Here is a 22,185-nt window from a genome sequence, read left to right as displayed (position 1 = left end):
AGTTAGGCCTGATGAAACACTGAAGCCGCTAATGGGAAAACATATACTTTTTGCTCATCAAGGGATGGTGAAGATATTGAGTGCGACGCCGACGGCGAGACAAACGCGCACGTGACCTACGAAAAAGAAAGAGCTGAAGACATTCCTGTAGTCTCTCGGTCAGTCGAACAGAGTGGAGTTTTTGGAAACTATAGTAAACCCGAATGTTGTTGCCTCCGATAATGGTGCGGCCAGCGAGAGAGAATCTGCAATCCTTCAGACTGAACAAAGGCGGAAGCTTTCCGGTGAATGTAAGTTCACTTCTTTCCATCAAGAAACTATTGTTGGCTAGTCTGTAAGAGCTGGCTTGCCTGTAAAAGCATTTGCACCAGAATTTTACACAAGAAATGTAGGAAGGATAAAGCACGTACCTTTGTCATATACTGAGCAAAAGCTTCTGGAATACTCGAAAGACTCCGGGATAAGCCTTGCACGGCGACAAATGCGATACTATCTACTAGATGATGGAGCGATGAAGACACGTCCTCTAAGTAATGCGATTTCATTTCCGTTACGATCGAGTGATGTCTGGCAGAGTATTCCTCTATTTTACAATTCGCCCAGTGGAGGAATATCTGGGTCTAGTCAACCAACGTTACAAATTTGAGAGATTTGGCCATTAATAGAAGAACTGCAGGAGAAACAGACGCTACCGAGCATGCAGAGATCACCTTGACAAGGGGTACCAGTCAGTACGACAACCAAAGTGTGCGAATTACAACGGTTTCCATACCGCAGCATTTTATTTTTGTCGGCAGAACTACAAGGGAGCTTCACGACAACGCCATCACGAACTTCTTTACGGAAGCATGCCTCACCATGACGCCGTCCCTTACAACTTGGGCACCATGAACACCCCAATGTACCAAAAGGAAAGTCTGCAGATCACCCACCAGAAAGATAAATCTACCGCTAGCTACGATAAGCTTATGAAGAATTCAGATAGAAGGAGACAGACCTCATAGCCCCGACCAGAAACCCGCCGAACTACTCACGTGAACCGAAGTGATTCTGCAACACACCTATGTGGCGCCAGGCAAAACACCAAATGAACATTTGAACCATCAAAGGAGAAAACTCATTCCACCACAGAGTTTCGCGATACTAGGAACAACAGTATGGGAACAGGGCAAGCAGCAAGAGAGACAACAAAGACGACCTGTGCCTTTTCCATTGAGAAACTGATTCCTTCCACACTTTTCACCGCCCTAAGAGCTATATCTACCTCACTTCCGCAAGTTAATAGCCTTTCTGAAATCACAGCGATATTGTCAATGGAGCAGATAGTGATGCAAAATACTGTATGTCAGGTGCCGAAAGCTCATAATGGATAATTTCTTACCATACTCAGCCATGCTTCAATTGAATGTTAACGGCCTAAGGTCCAAGAGTGAAGGTTTCCAGAAACTGGTGGCCCTGCATGCATTCCCTGTGCTGTGCATAACGGAAGACGGGGTGGGTAGTGACTATTTCTTTGCGAATTATGTTGTTTACACATCATATAGATCTGCTGGTATAAGCAGAGCAATAGCGTAAAAAGCTGCCGTCAGTAAAATTAGCAGCGTCTACTTATTGTATTCCGGAATATATGGGAATCGAAGTGAAACTCGAAAGCGTGAGCATGTCAGTAATCAGTATATATTTTCATCCATCCACGAAAGTTTCCTTTTCTGCATTATGGGAATTTTATGAACGTGTAAGGACACTGTTGTGACATGTGGCGATTTTAATGCGCATACCGTTATGCGGGGAAGTGGTAACTGCGACAACCGTAGAAAGATGCTGTGGAAGGCGATTGAGAAGAGTGGCCTATGTCTGTTAAATGACTTCTCCGTGACATCCTTACGTGGGTAGAACTACTACAGCTGTCTCGACCTTACGTTCGGTTCGGGTGATCCCGCAAGCGGCATAAGTGAAGAGCAGATGTGGAGGCAAGAGGAAGTGACCGCTTCTCAATACTTAGCCGACATTGTCGCTTACGCAGTTCTGCGCCTTGGCGAACTACTAAAATAGCAAACTGACAAGCGTTTAAGTTCCATATGACTCCGCAAGCAGACACACTAAGCGATGTAGAAGGCCTTGTTTCACTTATTCAAAATAACATAGACTCACATCCAGGATGATTTCTATTGCAAAAGGTTATCCAGCTGTCGATTCAGCATATGAACTACTCAGTGCTATTCAACAGAGAGCGAAGCGAATGCACCGGCGGGCGGGCCTTCTCGACGTCTTACTATAGATGCTGAAAAACATACTCCAAGATGCGGCGTGAACTTCAGAAGCTAGGTAGAAAGGGGCGGAGAGAACTCTGCTTTTCATTAACACCTGTAACTTCATCTCCGAATTTGTGGAACGTTATAAGGCATTTTAGTGGACCGGTGACACAGCAACACCCATTTAGGGATCTAACCTTAAAAATCGAAGTTCCCGCAACAGGCGACGTATTTTTGGGCTAGTTGGATAATATCCGTAGTAAAACAGCGCCAGATAACGGAAGGGACCCGACGAAGAAGAACGCCACGTACGCAGGGTGCTTATCCTTGCAATCACAGCGACAATTCTTAATGAATTTTGCATAACTATACTGCGGCCAGGGAGCACTTTCAACAAGGCAGTGTTTCAGAAATCGGTCGCAGAAGCTGTCCCCTCACACTGCAATGAAAAAATCCCGAAAGAAGATCAGTAATTTTCTATCGTGGAACTGAAATGTGCGCTTGAATCTTGTAACAAGACTGCTGCAAACCCAGATGGCCTACCTATGGCGCTTTAAGAAATATTGGCCCAACAGGAACATGTATCCTATTGGATGAGCTCATTGACATTTGGACCTCAGAACGCCTCTTGCCTTCCCGGAAAACAGCGAGAGTAGTTCCATTCTTGAAGCCTGGCAAGATATCATTCGATCAATTTCGTTCAGTAAGCCTTGAAAGCTACATCTGTGAAACAATAGAGAAAATGATTGATGCATACTTCAGTAGTGGGTTGAAAATATCCAGGGTCTGTCCAGCAACATGGTGGGGTTCCGCAGACGGCGTTGCATTATGAACGCAATCATGGATCTCGTCACGCATGCAGAGTCCGAACGGCAATGTGAAAAAAATTGAAAGTGAGTATCTTTGGGCATGTTGGTAATCCACTGTAACAACTTTTTTCAGCGCACAAAAAGGTTGTTACTGTGAAAAAATTAGTGTTGCTGCATTTCTCTATATTAAGCGGGCTTTTCCTACAGCAAGTCACATCCTCGTTTTACACGGACTGTATCAGTTAGGTATCTTTGGTCGGTCTCTGCGTTGGATCTCATATTTTCTAAAGGAAAGGACAGTGCTCATCAATACAGCTAGCTGACGGAAAGAAAAATGAGTACAAAGTAACACATCGTGTTCAGCAAGGAAGGTGTTGAGTCCTCTCTTATCTAATGGTATTATGTATCAGCTTCCTAGGGACTTGCTTGCCTCCTTCAGCTGTTCGATATATGCATACGATCTATGTACGTGGATTTCTAGCTGAAACATCCATTTCTCACAGCACAGTCTGCAACAAGGCCTAGAAGCCATTAATAAAGTTTAATCAGCTGAGGCATGGCTCTCTCACATGAAGAAAACTGCTGTTCTTCCTTCCGCACAAAAACTTCTGAAAAAGTTTAGTATATTGATCAATAAAAAGCCTCTAAGTCATATTCGGCAACAAAAGGCCTTAGGTGTTGTCCTTGAGAGGAGGAGGAAGAAATAAAGAGAGAAGGCAGGAATGTTAACCAGAAGGACATGTAGCGCAAGTAAAATACACGAAACAGAACATTGACGTGGTGATAAATGATCTACAACGCATTGCGGGAATGAAGCAGGGCTGTTCACCATACCACTGCTTCGCATGCACAGTGCAGTCATAAGACAAAGAATAGCGCATTCTGCCCAGGTCCTTCACAATCTCTCGCGCTCTTCGGATGAAGCTCTTGACCATCTCCTGGCCAGAAGTCTGCGTATTTGTATTGGAGTATACCCCTTGCAACGGCCGGTGCTTTAGTAATAAATAGCAGAGGCATGTCAATCTTTCTTTCGGGCACTGTGATTTGTTGAGAAATACTGCCATTATGTTCGCCTCGCAACGCAGCGTACCCGTCACCCGATTCCTCAGGAATAACGGGGCACATGTGCACGCGGCAATACAACAATGCAGCAGCATTGTCCCCCGAGGAGAAGTTTTGGCAAGCAGAAGCCGAGTGTCTCCCACGGCTGCTATCGATTGGAGAGCTTTCAAAGTGTCGGGCATCTCTCGTAAATGTGTCTTACTGGAAGTAGCTGTGAGAGAGTTAACAGTGTGGCGTACCTAATATACCTACAAGGATTACATTCAGGTATACGCAGATCTCTCTTCCAAAATTGAAAGTTCAACCTCTGCATTCTACCTACCTTCTACGATATAACAGAGAAGGTTCAAATTATCAAGCGTCACTACCTCTACCACAGAACTTTATTCCGTAATATCTGCCTCGACGTTCTTATGCTCACAACCACAATCAAACGGGTCATCCTGAGTATTTATTGAAGCATTAATTCCATAAGTATGAACAAAAATGATCGTGCTCCGCTATATAGAGTAAAAAAATATATATACAAAGGCGATAGACTTGCAACGTGAAATAGTATTTCAATGGACTCCTAGTCACTGTCGTATTCCAGTCAAGGCAGAGGCAGACCGTTTAGCACGCGCGGCGCATGCTGAAAACTAGACTCCCAAGTACAGACCAAGCCCAATGCTGCTTAGCTTCGGGGAACGGACGAGAACCGACGTATTCAGCATGCTATGGCCGATGGCGAAAACTAGACTACCAAGTACTGACCGAGCCCAATACTGCTTAGCTCGAGACTGCCAAGTAGTGACCGAGCCCAATGCGACTTAGCTTCGGGGAGCGGACGAGAACTGACGTATTCAGCATGGTATGGCCGATGGCGAAAACTAGACTACCAAGTACTGACCGAGCCCAATACTGCTTAGCTCGAGACTGCCAAGTAGTGACCGAGCCCAATGCGGCTTAACTTCGGGTAGCGGACGTGAACCGACGTATTCAGCATGACATGGATGATGGCGAAAACAAGGCTCATCTGATACCTCTCTGAAAGCGATGCACGCAACACTTTACGTCAACTTTCGGTCCGATTATCGAAAGATAGCTGGTTCGAAAACGGTGGTGGAGAGTGGTTTTTATTTCATATTGACCTAAAAATAAGGTTCCCTATTCCAGTAACGATTACATAGTCTCTGGAAGCAGTAATACACAGATTACGCCTAGGCACAGCGTGCACAAAGTGTTTCTTACATGCAATAGGACGAGCCGAAAGTGTGCTGTGCTCTTGCTTTGAATCAGGAGAAAATATTCGTCACCTCTGGTTGCCCTGCAGTATTCATGCGAAGCACAGAAAAAAAAAGTACGAGGAAGCCGCCAGAGCTCAAGTGCTCGTGGCCGACACCTAGGCGGGGATATTCGCCCAACCCCCGAATAACTCACCGGTCCTCTGAATAAATTTCTTCTCCTTCTTACGAGATAAATTGTGGGCTTCGGACAAATGGCCCCACTCACCGGGGAAAATATTCGGGCCGTACCCAACAACTAAAATGCAAGAGCACGCAGTTAACACCTTAAAATAATTTTTGAAAGTGGCAAGAATTGCAATTAATTACTAGATCGTAGTAATCATGTTCTGTGGTTACGCGCGGAATTTTAATGTTTTTGCGAAAAACGAAATGAAGTATTTGACGAAATGCGATAGGGGTTCATAGGGTTATTTGCGATAGGGGTTCATGAGATGTGTGACATCGGGCAGAATATTTCATTACTTTATACTCATGTCTAAAGTATATAGTTCTGCCGGCTTTGCAAACAAAAGCTTACTTGAAGTCAGCGCCTGTGGTGTGTCCTACCTTCTGTCCTCGTCTTCTGCGCTGTGCAGACATGTTGATATTGATTCACCAACCCGCCCAAGCTTCCACTTTATCAAGTACAAAGCGACGTTGAGGCAAAGTCATTGTTTTGGAGGCTATAGCCTAAAAAATAAGGACATAGCCGTAACGTTGCGTGCTATACGCTGTGCGTGCGCCATAAACACGCTGCGCTGGGCGTCCCACGTGCGTATGCTATGCTGTAGATTTATTACTTATTACAGGCACAAGTAACGCACGTGCAGAACCTTGGCGTATAGTGGAGCATGACCGCTCCTCTTCGAAGTGAGATCCACTTGGCGAGACCCAGTGAGTCATCGTAACCGCCGTCTTCGGCTGCTTTTCCATTTCAAGATGACGCTGGTATATTTGCTTAAGAGCCATTACGTTGCGTGCGACACCGTTACGTAATTAGCAAGCCCGTTGAAATTGCTCTGACAATTTCGATTTTTTGTGCATCCGCGAGCTTAATTGCCGCGACGTCTTTCCTCTACCGTCATTTTTCTGAGGGCTAGTATGCGCGTATGGGTTCATCTCCAAAGTCAACAGAAACAGCGCAACGGCAAGCTGACAAGGAAGTAAAGATGCATCACGTAACAGGCGCTTTCCCTGCATCCTCCCTTGTCCTCGCGCTGTTCCAGCTCGTCTCCCTGTCCCGCGTCAAGCAAGGCCCACTCACGCGAGGGTGGCCAGTTGGTAGACGATGCTCGCGAGGCCCACGATCATCGAACGCACGTGGCACCTGCCTTCCCACAGCTCCCCGTGCTTCGCCGACGCGAGCGACTCGGGCGAGCAGCGCAGCAGGGCCACCACGAGGATTGCGTCCGAGGCGAGGTGGCACACGTGCAGCAGCATGTCCAACAGGTAGATCAGCTTTAGGGGCAGCAGCTGGCTCACTAGGCGGCGCCTGCGCAGGTTGATAGCTTCGCTTGTAAACGATGTCGCTCGAAAGAATGTAGGTGGTAATAAATTATAGTCATGATAATTTGACCAGTTATGCCCATAAAATGACGTACCGAGAAATGAATGAGGCTACACAAAAAGCGAAATACAACGCGAATGAAAGGCGGAACACGAGAGAGGCGATGTCACAAGAAGTGCGAGAAGGCACTTGGTGAAAACATTTCATTGGATGAATCGCACCTTGGTAGTACTAGCCGCTTGCACTGTAGGAAGAGAAGTCGATCGCTTGTACAGAAATGTGCTCCCTCAGAAACTCGTATTCCGTGCCTTCGAGAACATTTTTAATCCCGCACTTCTTGAACACGCTTTGAGAATGCTGGCCCAAGCGTCCGAAATACATTTGCAGAACGTGGCTTGAGATACCCGCAAGAGCCGTGGGAGTGGGAGTCCCAGCAGTCTCATTTGACCTCATCCACTGCACGTAGCAGCGCTTGACGCCGTCCTCGAAGGGTTGGTTTGTACAGACGTGAAGCGGTTGCAACTGGGACGCCATGCTTACGCGGATGACGAAGAGTTCGGTGCTATATTTACGCAGCAGTCGTCCAGGTAACAACGAAAAGCATTAATGGGAACCGCGCCTATGCTCCGGTTCGCCGACACCACACAGGCTTTATCCAGCCTAGAACAAGAGCACCGTGCATCCACGCTTTCTCGCAAGTCAGCGTGGTGAAAATGGCGCGATGTCCTTAACGTCTGCTCTCCTTGGGATACCTAATGATGACAATGTCTATAAAGAACGCGCTACTGAAGAGTTGTGTTGAAAATGATTTCGTTTTGCATGTACTATGAGCCACAAATGTGACGTCCTATAGAAAAGAAGCTGTCATTATATGCGCGTTATTAGGGTACATTTTAAATGGTTTATAGTGCTTGCCTACTTATAATTTCAATTCTTGGACCCGAACTAGCCTAGGGATACGAGTACAATCAGTGATTTGCAATTTTTGTCTAGAAATGAAGACAAAAATAAAAATTAATGAATGAATGAATGAATAATCCAAAAAGTTGGATTATTTCTAGTTACATTAAGAAATGAATGAATGAATGAATGAATGAATGAATGAATGAATGAATGAATGAATGAATGACTTTCCGTAGAGTGATAATGGCACTGCATGCCTGGACAGAGCGGATAACAATACGCCACTAAATACCGCCAACGACTGCCAATAGTACTTGCCTAATAATTCTTCAGGAGAATTATGCTTAAAGGGGCCCTAAATCCTTTTGATCGAAGTTGAGAAATCCATTTGAAGTTAAAATAGACAATTTGAGAAGTACTTTGGCGCAAAAGATACTTTAGTGCATTCAGCAGAATCAAAGGTCGCCCATGATCCCTTTCGCGGTGCTCCCGCTCTATTCTTCAATGCCTTGCACTGCGAAGGCCACGGCGCCAGGGGGCGTGTCCACAACGCAGCGTCTACTGAACGTCCCCGTCGTGCGGAGTTGAAATTTCATTTTGGACGTTAGCGCAAGCGGCACTGTTTGGAATTTTCGCGCCTGCGACGCGCAAAACGCGGTTGTCCTCATTGAGCTGATGCGCGCTCAGCGAGCGGACTCGTCACCGCACCCCGCGGCGGTTGCGGTATCCATCCGCTACATAGCAGACCGTAGCTGTAGGTATCTGTAGTGCGCATGCGCAACGTTTGCTTTGTGCACCACATGGCTTGCGCTTGCGCTTGCGCTCGTGCGGTCCAGTCTGGCCGTGCCACGGGGTGCGCATAGGCTTTGTCCTGCAGCAGCTTGACCGACGGATAGTATAGCCACATCCAACTTGCGAATTTTGAAGCGCCGTCGACAGCTCTCTACGAAGCGAAGCCTGCCAAGACTTCTAACCGGGAGCGGACAAGATTGAGCGTGCGCTGACAAGTGTGCGTGTGGTCCGAACTTAGGTTTCGTGTGGTTCGATGCTAGTTAAGTGTTCACAACTATTCGAAATTAGCGAGACCCGACGGATACGACACCAATAAACAGCCTGGCGAGAGTTTCGTGCCTACGCGGGCGGCCGTTGCCGACCGCGAGCAACCGATAGTCAGCTTCTTCCGGAAGTGCGTAATTCTTATCAAAATTGGAAAGCAGATGTTCGCCTAATATTACTTCAGCCTGTTTATTAAACTGCGTCGATAAATACACACAGTAATAGGAAGAAGCGCATTGATCCAAACACCCTTCTTCAGTGGCATCAGCTATTCGACAATAGCAGCCGCGTATGGGAATCCGCTATATTACGAAATAAAGCGCCCGAAAAGGGTGAGGAGAGGGCTTCTTTGATGAGAGAGTGTTTGAGGAAAAGTGACTTCGTGATCCACTTGCGAGCTCTACGCGCCGCGCTCGACTGCAAAATTTAGCTCTGATAATCACAGCAGCGTATGCTATCAGTGGACTGCATTTTTTCACCAATCCCAAGAGGTGGTTCGGGACCCTATTAATGGGGGGGAGGTTAGAGCAAAATTTGGGGCGTCAAAGTCTCTGGGCAGGCTGCCTCTCGGTGGCGTGGGAAACGGTAGTCCCAGGCAAAGCGTCACTTGCGCTTGCTGGGTAATTTATAGAGGAGCACATCAAGATATTCAGTGAAGAAGGATGACCAGCGAAGCTGTGAATTGCGCCTCCGCCGCGGGTCGCGTCAGTACTGCACTATCTTCGGCATCGGCCCACGTATGGGGAGCGCTTAAAGGGAAACTCCAGCGTTTTTCAAACCTGAATAGGATATTGTCATATTCAAATGGCATTGACAGTCCTGTCACTGGTAGGGTGATTCAATTTGCTGCGAAATTCATCAATAACTTTAAATAACCAATAAACGAGATACCGAAACCGAAACGTGTAGCTGATTTGTGTGACGGAACGATGAGTCGACGACGTCAGATCCTACACTACGATAATGTAAACACGCAGAACGCGTGCTAAGCACGCAGTACACTTGGCGCTAACGCCGAAGAAGCGAAGTTGATGATGTCTCCTGACGACACAGGGAGCTTTTACAGAGTTTCCGAACTAGACAGCGGTGATTTAAGCGACGATGCCAGCGGCAGTGGCGGTGTAGTCTCTGACGTCACCGACACAGGGTGGCCAGTAGAAAGTCATGAGTCGGAAACGCAACCAATCTTTAAAATTCATTTTCAGGAAAGCTAAATGACCTGCAGCCATATAGTTTGGCACAGATAATCAGAGCGCAAAATAGAACATATATTCAAAATTTTATCAAGATCAGTGGACATAGAAAAATCGCCGAAGTTGCCCTTTAAGGCATGTTTCACCTCCGCAGCGGGTAGGCCCGGTATTGCACTATCTTCGGAATCGGTCCACGAATGGGCCGATCCCTCCGCCGCGGGTCGGCCCGGTATTTCATTATCTTCGCTATCGGCCCACGTATGCGGAGTGCTTAACGCCTGCTTCACCTCCGCCGCGGGTCGGCCCGGTATTGCACTTTATAACGCCTGCTTCCCCTCTACCGCGGGTCGGCCCGGTATTGCACTATCTTCGGGATCGGCCCACGTATGGGAAGTGCTTAACGCCTGCTTCATCTCCCCCGCGGGTCGGCCCGGTATTGCACTATCTTCGGGACCGGCCCACGATTGGGGAGTGCTTAACGCCTGCTTTACCTCCGCCGCGGGTCGGCCCGGCATTGCACTATCTTCGGGCTTGGCCCAGGCATGAAAAATTGTTGGTCTATGTCCACGGAGACGAGATCCGCCAGAACCTAGCCATACAAAGCTTCGCCAGCTGTAAAAAAAAAAGAAGAAACAAAGCAGCGACATGTAGGCAAGACGAACACACGCTAACCTTGGTCGCACTTAAGTGGCACTTAACAAAGCCCAGTAAGTTACAGACCAACCATCGGGATAACCCGTTTCTGGCCTATGCCTATACCGGTGTGTAACCTCTTTACGTCTTCAGGAGCTGGAGTTGCAGCTAATTTAAGGGTGGGAAGATGTTGGCTGGCATAGAGATGCGAGCAGAGCATGGACTTCGAATAGACCAAACTTCTCTGTTGTAATGCACCACTGTACAATTAGACAAACAGACAGCTTTCTTATAATACTTTATTGTTACATACTGAAAAGGTGGTTTCATTTGCTTCATACTTTGCCTAGTGCTTCATCTTGAACAGCGAAATGACGCAGTCTGATTAATTTGCAGGGAAGCCGTGGGTCATGATAGTAATAGAACGCGCCTTTGTGTTCGAATAGTGATGCACCATTAATAGTGAGACAATCGAATAGTGATGCACCATTACGTGTGAACTCACCCCAAGAAAATGATGTCAAAAAGGAAGGCGGCGATGTACATCACCACGAAGCTTTGGTGGTACGCGTAGTACGTCTCCTCCAACACACCGTATGCGGATTGAGCCATGTAGACGTGGTAGATTTCCTTGAGCACCTCACTAATGGCGTACCATTTCCCAGTCTGCGAGACAAACAGAAAACAAGTTATGTGATATCCGGATCGAGCGCGACTCTGGTGACGATTACGTGGCATCGAGGAGACACATGCCGCTTCGACATGTGCTGATCCGCTGAATATAATTGCAGTGCCATTGGACAGGTCAGTGTGCACGTAACTTGCGCTCTTTAGAAACAAAACAGTAAACTTACTAAGCTTAGCACTCACCATTGTCGTTATCGTTGTTGTCCAGGGAATATGTGCTCTGTTTTGGTTTGGTGCCTATGGGTATGTCTCAACCCACTACGGGGGATCGGCCAAGAGGAAGCTTTAGCTCGGGCCCAACTCCGACGCGGCCTATTCAAATACATGTAAAACGCAAAAACGTTTTTATGAGATAACCCCTGGACCGATTTTGATGAAATTTGTCGTATTTGAAAGAGAAAGCTAAATTCTAGTGACTGTTGGAAGCGGAATTTCGATTTAGGGCTTGAATTTTCTTAAAACGATTTTCAAATATTTGACCGTTTGAAAAAAATAGAACCACGAAGTTTACAAATTCATAGCTCTGCATCAAGAACTGATATCGCGGTTCTGTAAACGGCATTCATTAGATCATTCAAAGCGGACAAATTCAATATGTCATTTTACATCTTACGTGAATTGGTTACGTTGGTTACAACGGTTTTGCAAAAGTTGTATTTCGCTATGATCAAATTTTTTTTTATATTCATGTGTAACATATCAATTTTGTCCGCTTTAGATGTACTATTAGGTGCAATTTACAGAATTGTATTATCATATTTAGTGGTTAAGTTACAGAGTTGTAAACTTGATAGTTCCGTTTTTTGAAAATTTTCGATTTTTGCCAATTTTTAATAAAAAATTGACAATCTAACTCAAAAATTCGAAACCAACAGTCACTAGATTTTGAGTTTTTCTTGTAAATGCAACAAACCTCGTCAAATTCGGTGTGGTCGTTGCCGAGAAAAACGAATTCTCCTTTTACATGTATTTAGATAGGAGCACTCTAGCTAAAGCTTTCTCTTAACAAAAGTGTGCAGATATCTCTATTGTGTATGTATGTGCGTTTATGACTGTATGCGGCTGTTTATGTGCTTTTGGGATGGCAGTCTTTATCATAATTATCACCCAGTACCCGGAGTAGCGTGCCAGGCGATCAGCCCGGCTAATGTCCGCAGTATATAATTAACTTTGTCTTTCTCTCTCCAGTGGCGCATACTCAGTCACCCCAGTGGCACATAATTTTAACACTGCACTAACACCGGTATCGGCCCATCAGAAACATCGAGATACCTTGCCCGCCAAAAACATGACTGCACTTGGAGGAGAATGATTCGCATTAAAAGAAAGTTCGAATTGTTTGCGCCTCATTACAAAAAGAGCGCAGAGCGGAGGGCACCAAACCTGACCTGCGTAAGTAAATATTCAGAGACGGAATGCGGCAATGTAATTTGGTGACCTTAATGAAAACTTTAATGAAAACGAACGGTTAAGTGCAAGTCAAATATTCCAATACGCGACCTTGACTAGCACTGGTATGCGTCTATCGCAATGACCTTTGCTTATAGCGTGTTTAGATGTTCTTCTTTCTTATTTATATCATTATTTTTTATATACCGCAAATCGCAATGTGCAGTGGGGCAAAACAAAACGAGAAAGGAAAACAGTGACATATATAGTGTCAATACGCAGTTACAAATTTTATACAATATTATTTGGGTTGAGGGAGCAAAAATCATATAGTAAAATCGTTACGAACAGGCATGATCACATTCAAGAATTTCGCTAGTACATAATAAAATTACACGCGTTTCTAACTGGGGGTAGTACGCAAGTGATTTTCAAGTAATGCAAAAATTTACTCAGATCGTTACAACTAGTTATACATTACGGTAATCTATTCCATTCTCTAATTGCCCGTGGGAAGAAAGAATATTTGGGACAGTTTGTTTTGAAACGGTATTCTTGTAAGTTTAGTGGATGTTTGTGGCGTGATTGTCAAATTTTGCACTTAGATATAAATCTTGAATTGCTGATCTTGAGCTGCTTATGAAGGAGTTGGAACAGCTTTTTTTGGCGTGCGAATTCAGCTCGATTACTTAATGTTATGAGTCCAGATTTTTCAATTAATTCTGAGGGTGAATCGAATAGACCATATTTGTTGTAGACAAACCTAACGGCTTTTCTTTGCACACCTTTCAGCTTCGTAACCAAATTGTTTGCGGCCTGGAACCAAAGTACGTTTACATATTCTAGTATAGGTCGAATAAAGGTGCTGAAGGCTAAGAGTTTTGTTTTAGGTGGTGCAGATCGGAGTCGCCTTTTAAGGAAGAATAATCTTTTTAAGGAGGACAATGTAACATTGTTTACGTGTGCCTCTCATCTAAAGCCACTTGAAATCATTAATCCAAGGTACTTGTGTACTTGGCTGTAGTTAGTTGGGCGTCACCAATGGTGTAGAAAAAAATTTGATACGTTTAGTTTACTTGTTATTCTTAGCAAAGCTGATTTTCTTACATTTAAAGTCATCTGCCATTTCGCGCGCCATTCTGATACTAATATTAAGACATTGTTGTGGACAATATGATCAGAAGGAAAGTCCATTTCATTATGAAAGATGCAATCAATGGCGAAAAGCTTTGTGTTAGTACTGATGGATGAGGGTAGTCCATTAATAAAAATTAAGAACAAGATAGTAGCCAGGACGCTGCCCTGGGCGCGCGGTACTTCTGATGTAACTTCGGTTACTTCGGATTTCTGCTGATTTATTTTTACAAACTGTCTTGCTAATCCAGTCTGTAATTGGTCCTTTATCTATTCTTACCTGTAATTTCTTATTAATTTTTGATGTGATACCCGGTCAAATACACGTGCTTCGGCATGTTCTTCTTGAACACAGTTTTTTTAAATCTTGCAGCCGTGGTGTATGCCGAAGGATTTAAGATCCTCAGTACTGGGCCTTTAAGAGATGCCGTCGCTAGTGTTTCTGCTGACTCGTTTAAAGTGAGTCCCATACGTCTTGGTACCCATGCTAAACAGATGAGGCGTAAATGCTGGGGGCATAGATGAATAAAATTCTTGGAGAATGATAGATGAAACAAGCCAAGCCTTTACTTCTTCTTCCTTCATCTTATGGCACATACCCACGAAGGGAGCAATAGCCATGGATCACAATGGAAACATAATATGAAGTTCTTGCTTCATATTTACTAATTGATCAGTACTATACTTATATTTAAATAACAGTGGTTTATTATTTTCTTGAAAAATGGTCATGTCAATTTTCAGGAAGATGCTAGATTATGAAAATAATGCGATTCATTGTTAATAATGAAGAAAAGGTGTTTGACAAGAGAATCCCCTGTAGCAATGGCGTAGTCGTGCACAATCTGACGCACTTCCTTTCGGGCTCGATCGAGGGCACTTGCACCAAAAGATAAAATGTTATCACCGAGACAGGAATGCCCATAGGCAATAGGGGATTCTCTAAGTAAACCTTTCTTTCAGAACCATGTTATTATATAATTATTTGTTTAGTATTAGACATCCTAATAGTGTGATCGAAACTTCCCATTGCCGAGAGGGACACTACCGGACATTCCTAGGGAACGCTAAATGCCCGTTATCCGGTGCAGCAAGGAGGGGTTCATTTTTTTCTACATATATGACTTGTCGTCGTCTTCGGAATCTTGTCACCACCATAAGAGTGAGGATAGGTATAAAGAAGCCTACTGACCAACCAAGCGATGCCTTTGCCTCGCTGTCCGCAATCCCATTAAGTGCTAGTTCACAATGTGCAGGTATCCACAAAAACCGAATTTCTTTACCATGAGGTTGAATGAAAATCGTGTAGCGACCGGCGCAGTCGTGAATTATTTGTGCTTTCTAGCGACATAAAAACTGACAGACAGCCTGCGAGCAATAATATGGCACGCACGTTGTTCGGAATATTGTATACGGCCAAGCACATGACTATGAATTCGGCCACATAAATTGGAGTATAATCCGGAAGACGGATAGCAAAGCTCCATGATAGTGCTTCAGAGGAAATGCCTATGGCCAATTTCTCATCTTTCTGTGAGGCGTCCGTGGACACTACATTCTATGAGGGAAGATCTTCCAGATACTTATTGAAGAGTCCGGCTAGTGTCTGTTTGGCTATGAATTTAGCATTCTTCGGAAAAACATTATCAAACTTACAAGTATTACATGTTCTTATTGAAGTGACGCACTGAAGTGATCGTAGGTTAACGCTTATTTTTGCTAAAGAGACTGCGTAAATACGACCTGGGGAAGTTTGTATCTTGGCCACATAGAATAAAGAAACAAAATAGTGCCGGTTGTGCAACAAACACCGAGTAACTTGTCCCGGGAACATGTTCATATGCTCTAAGAAAATGTTTGTATTCTTGGCAGCGGAAATATCGACGCAAAATCTGCTATGTTTGATTCTAGATACAGCACAGAGTTCGCCACATGGCTTTTCACAAATAGTCTTTCTCCTATTTCTTCTCGTGCATGATCACGCGCACATGTGTGTATGATCGAGACGACGATAAAAAAAAGAAAGAAAAGGAACCTCGGCACGCGCCTGGAAGCTTCATCTGCTGCGTGCTAAGCGGGGATAACGTCCAGCAAGAAATCATTTCCCTGCAAGTCCGAGGCGCCCTGCTCGCTCGTCAAAGCGCCATGACGCGACAGCGCGCGTATGCCAGGCGCCGGCCTGCAGCTTCACGTGCTCGTCGGCACTGGGGCATCCGGCGAGGACTCCTGCAGCTTCGTCTCGCCCAGAAAGGTGGACCACTGGTGCCGGACATCGTCTGCTCTGGCCAGCGAAATCATGGCCAGCTGGGAGGAGCTCCTACGCGCGGCGCACGCCGACAGGAGCGGCACACGCCGCACCGAGCGCCACGACCAGCAGGACGGCGTGCGAGAGGCTGGATCAACGTCGTGCCTAGCTCCTTCCGGAAGCCAAACCTGCGCAAGCACAGCGGTGACGACGTCATCGAGAGGGGACGCTTCGTGGGTGAGCGCAGCCGGAGGACCGTGCCGGGGTTCGGGCTACAGAAATTCATCGCCGGTGCTCCCTGGGTCGTCCCGTGGCGAGCCCAGCGTCGGTGTCCATGGCTGCCGCTATCGAATGGTCTCCAACACACCATCTGGCGCTGAGCACACGCTGGTGAAGCGCCGCAGCTGTGCTGGCGAGGAACCTGCAGCAGAAGATCAAGCGGGCTTGGGGTGTTGGTGCTGGCGGCCAGCAGCACCAGCACCACAAGATTTTTGAACTGTAATTTCGTGAATTTTTTTCAGTCTTGTATTCTTCTTTTTTATAATTGTAAAATGATGTTTATGTATAAGCGAAATATAGCACGTCAGTTTGTCTAAGCAGTCTGTTACTTACCAGCGCCCGCGTGGTGGTTTGCATACGACCGCCATAAGTCACGACGGTCGGTCGCGCGCCATTGTGAAACTTATGTGAAAGCAGCTCGGCAGAACTTAAGTTTGGTTGCGATAGCAATTATATAGACACTGTAAGCACATTTCTGCCGTAGGCGTCGCCGTGAGGTTACGTATAAAGTCCAAGGGCGATAACCGCGTCGCCGCGCGCCCTACGCTGTACGTGCGAGTGAAAGCGTGCGAGGGGAACCGTCGATAGTCGGCTCAATCTGGCCAGCGCGAAAGGGACGAATGAGAAGAGGAAGCGCGCCGTCTTCTCTCTGGCGCGATGCACCCAAGGTTGCGAGGTGCCGGGGGGGGGGGAGAGAAGAGGGCGGCGTTGTCTCCGCCTCTTTCATGTTCCTGTGCTTCCCTCTGACGCACGCCGTTGGAAACGTTTTGGAAGGGTGTTGGGGATTTCGCCGGCTGATTTGTGTACCTGCGCCAATGTTCAGTGTGCGTCGGTTGTGCGGTTCGTGGATCGCCATTAATTATTAATGGTTTCTCCGGGGCAGCATGTCATTCACCCATCGAGTATAGTGGGTGAACAGGCCCGAGTGCGCTGTACAGCGCACTATGCGACCGCGCTGTTACCACAACGTTGTGGTAACAGCGCGGCCGATAAAGGCACTCCGACTTCCGTCTGCCGACGCGGCTGCATTGAGTTCGTTGTCGCTGATGTCTGCGATTGCACATCGCTTTTTGTATTCCTGTTACACATTCACTAAACATTTCGCATATTCAAGAAGCCTCCGAGCGCAGCCTTCCACGTGGGATTTGCCAAAGCGGTGCATTTTTTTTACCTCTACAACTTCAGATCGCTGGAAGCTTGGGTTATTGTAGAAACAGCGCATCGCTGATGTGAAATAATCTCAAAACGCAGCAAAGCATACAGACGAGTCAGCATGAGCAGCCGAGTCCCTTAAACAACTGCAACTGTTATCCAGACACATATATATTACGGGCGGTTACTACTGATTCTCGCTTTTGTTTAACTTCATCGTATACTTACAGTTTGCGCGTGCTATGAAGTATTATTAGAGACAACCGTGCTCGGCATAAGTCCCCACTTATATGCCGTGTAGTTCTCTCGCGAAAAGGCGGATGCCATCGCTGACACCGTTGACAACTGAGCGAGATTATGCTGCTGTATCGAATGCACTGTCTCTTCTTTCCTGTCTGACGCAAAGGTTAACCATGATTCTTTGGAATTAAGAAATGTCAACATAACAACACACACACACACACACACACACGCACCCGCACGCACGCACGCACGCACGCACACGCACGCACGCACACACGCACGCACGCACACCATCTACGGGAATGCGACCGGCAGCGTTCGGGAACGGTGACCAATGTACAAGATGTTGGCACAGCGCTGTGTGCCGCTTTCCGCTTATTGTGTACGTGCCGTGCGAAGTGAAGAGTAGTTATCAAATCGCTATAGGGCCGCAACCTAACTATAAGAGCGGTTTCCTTCGTCCTGACTGCTTATTTTTTAAGTCCATCTCCATCGGTAGCACGAACTGGACGGGGTCAGGCCTAACACAAACTTTGCTAAACAGGATCAACATTGACTCAAACTTCACGTGCACGGTTTGAGAGGACTTAAGCTTGTGCATTTCAACTTCGAAGGCATGTCGACGCATTTTGAGCGCGAATAATTGTATTTACAAGTGAACTAGCTGCAGCTATCGCGTTGTCGGTTCGACGGTTGATCACGTAGGGTTCGGTCAAGCTATCACGGTCGGCACGCTTATTTTGTCGGTGTTGTCGACACGAAAGCCTGTCGTGCTATACGACAACTCGCACCCGTCGGTTGCGTCGTTGTCGGCCTATTACGATCAAATGGTCTCAGTGACACAGTGCTGAATATTCGGCCAATCGTCGGCGTCAGCGTCTTGTCGGTCTCGTATCGACCCAACGTTACCAAGCCTTGAAACAGCACATGAAGTCAGGCACACGCTGCCACCACCAGCAACAGTGGGCCGACGCTGCAAGAAGACTGCGTCCGCAACGTGTTTTAGTGTCGCCGAAGTGTAACGCAGGGGTTTATCGATAAATTTCACAGCCGTGAATGCAAGGCGGCAACTACGGGGTTCACGGTGCAGTCCGGACGAAGCCCTGGTCCTTTTCTGCTTCAAAGTGGAGTTGCAGTCTTGCGCACGTTTTTGGCACCGCACCGGCGTCGAGCTACCAGTAGAGTTTCAACGCGGTACATGGCACGAACGTTTGCAACAGTGCGCGTCCAAGCGCTTTTTTTTTTCTCGGGGCACTTTCCCCCGATATGTGGCCGCGCGGCCGCGCGCGCGCGTCCCTTCCAAAACGTTTTGCGACTAATCCGCTAGGGCATGGCGCATGCGCAGTCGCCCCGTGAAAGAGGCGGCGCTGCGTGCGCTCGCGCGCTTGACAGCAATCTCTGTTGGGGGCAGAGTCTAGGTATGTCGACGGCTCGTAGATTTGTGCGTGCTGTCCTCGGCACTCGCTTTGCGTTGAAGCGATAGACAGCACGAATGTCACTTCCCTTGCTGCTGCTGCCGCGTTTCCTCACGCCAGCGTGTTTACAGCGTGTCCGCTGTCATCGAGTGTGATGTATTCATGTTTGCTGTGCCTGCTGACACCATGCTTATTAATTTAGCTAGCAAGCGAACGTTTAGAAGTTGATGCGGCCGATCAAAGTGCTATCCTTACTTCGTATGACTGTGTGCTAAATTGCTATCGCAATCGATGCTTAGCCTTTCAGGCGAAACTGCGTCTTTTATTTTTATTTTTTTTATGAAGACCAAGGGGAATAGTGGCCGAACTCTTACTTTGATGAAGATGGTGCCTCGGAACAATATATTACAGTCGCAAATGAAGTTTCTCTTCTTCTGAAGAGTGAGGGCTCAGCGGATTCCGGCAGTGAAATAGCATTTCGATATTTACTTGACACATTTTGGCTTGCCGCAGCAAAAGTTGAGCTTTTGTTAGAAGTTGCGCAGTCCTACTTTTTTGCGCAATATCTTTATTCATGAGTTTCGAAACGATCCACTACATGTCCGGGGTTGCTTTTCATTCGCGCATGAGCAGTCGCGAAAACGGAGCCATACACGCAACACGTCGTTGTAGACAAGTATATGCATTTTTACCGCTTTAGGAGATCTTTTTTTGTGTGTGTGAGGAATAATGTGTACCCAGTCGTTGCTCTCTTCAGCGACTGCGTTGCATCGCTTGTCGACTACAGCTTCGGTTCCAGAAATACATGTTGTGGTTGGGTCTGGGTCCACACGTACCTCTGTAAGTACTCTTGCTTTGAACTAATTTAGTGCGACAGTTGCACGCTCTCATAGCCACGGAGTTTCTTACCCTATTACCTAAAGGGAAATCTGGCACCACCATCTATGCAAGTTTCCGAACGGGCGTTGTGCGGCCTTGAAAATGAAGAGATGCGTTTCTTTTAATTGAACGTGGCGTGGCCTACAACAAACGGTCAAGGCTACACAGATAAATCTTAATTTCTTTAGACGAAATCTCCCGAAAAAAAAAAATTCACGCAGAAACTCCTCCGGAAGTTGTGTAAGCATGCGTAAGCGTTGTGCCGCTTGCTCGTCTCCACGCAGCCCGGTGTCATTATCAATGTATTGAAACTTGATTCGACCAGCATAAACCCTTATCAACCCTCATCCGTCGTTGTCAACCTCATCGAACATGAGCCGACCCTTATCAACCCTTATAGGTCTTTATCGACCTGGATGTCCAACGAAGCTGTAGCAAAACCACTCTCACAATTGCTGAGGGGTGTATGCAATGCTTTATTGATGGTTCGGATGCTCGTTTTGAGTTTGTTCTTTATTGAAACGTATGCTATTCTTTGTGCTGTACGGGAGATTTTAATTAATGCATGCACTGTTGGCTTCACTTTGCTGAGCGCTTGTAGCCTCTGCCTTACGTTGGTATGAGCCATTGTTTAAGGGGATACGAGCCATTGCATTCGTCATACGTGACGGACGGACAAATTTCTCGTTGGGTAGGCATGGAAATGCTGATGCATTTAAAAAGGTTCGAATCATACTCACTGCGTCCTCCATTAAAGTTTGTGCATGCATATGCATGAGAAAGCGCGGAAAAGGAAAACAGGCTTCTGAAATGGTCGTACACCGGCCTTAACCTCTGTCGTCCAACTTTAGCGGCCCACCGTGAGTTCTTTACGTTTCATATAATTGTACATACAAGCACAGGACTTCATGATGAATATGTATTTTTTGTGTAACAATTATTATTATTATTATTATTATTATTATTATTATTATTATTATTATTATTATTATTATTATTATTATTATTATTATTATTATTATTATTATTATTATTATTATTATTATTATTATTAGTTGCAGTAGTACTACGTAAGCGTCATGGGTGTGCCAGGCACTCAAGCATTGTTAATTGACGAGGGCCTGGCGGTGACAAAAAAGTTTTCACCAGTGTAATCGAATTCTTTCAATCGAATATTCAATTGAATATTCAGATTTGTTGATATATTTAGGTGCGTGACCTGAACAAATAAATAAAATTGGCATGATGTGCATATCAAATTACCAAAATTACAAGAAAAAGACAAGAAAAGACTGCGCGATTTCAATGGACAGTTGCCTGGCAGCAATACTGCCTGACTAGACATATCAAGCAAATACAGCTCACTCGAATGCAGTCTAACAGTCTAACATGGCGTGCGAACATTCGTTAACTTTCTCCATAGTAGTAGAGAGTTATTCTTTAAAACAAGAGGTTATACCAGCTGCATTGAAGAGGTCTTCGCGTGGTGGTGGACTTTCTCTCAGCTGCATTGAAATGCAGCGTGCATGCGTGGCATCTGTCACGGAGACACAATGCCGCCCTCTCAGTCGGAACATTGAAGCACTATCTGTCGTTTTTCTTGCTGTTGAACAAACAAACCGGAGGCGTTGACTGCAACGTTTACCTGGTTTCGCTTGTGACCTCATGGAGTTGGTGGAGATCAAAATATTAAACGCGACTAAAGCTTTAGTCGATTATCTAGAGAGATAATCTAAGAATCGCAAAGCGCTGCATATCAACAACAACAACAACAACAATAATAATTGTTTTAAGTGAAAAGATTCACAGAGGAACTGCCAGCTGCCTGTGGTAGACCCAATGGCTTCAAAGAAAGGCGGCAAGAACAGTACATGTGCGGAAAAAAGAATCAAATAGAAAGAGCCAAGCCGGAAGAAACAGGGACGTCAGTAAATTTATTAGTGACGCTGGAAGGGCACTTAATCAACTCGCGCTAAAAGAAAGTTACGTACTCAACAGCAGATACAAGAGGGAGGCTCGAACCTTCAAGTTGGGTCTTTAAGCACAGAAGAAAGTAAAATTGCGAAAATTGTGCTAGAGGCG

The sequence above is a fragment of the Dermacentor variabilis genome, chromosome 1 (assembly GCF_050947875.1).
Source record: "Dermacentor variabilis isolate Ectoservices chromosome 1, ASM5094787v1, whole genome shotgun sequence".
NCBI classification, from domain to species: domain Eukaryota; kingdom Metazoa; phylum Arthropoda; class Arachnida; order Ixodida; family Ixodidae; genus Dermacentor; species Dermacentor variabilis.
This window is presented reverse-complemented; position numbering follows the sequence as displayed.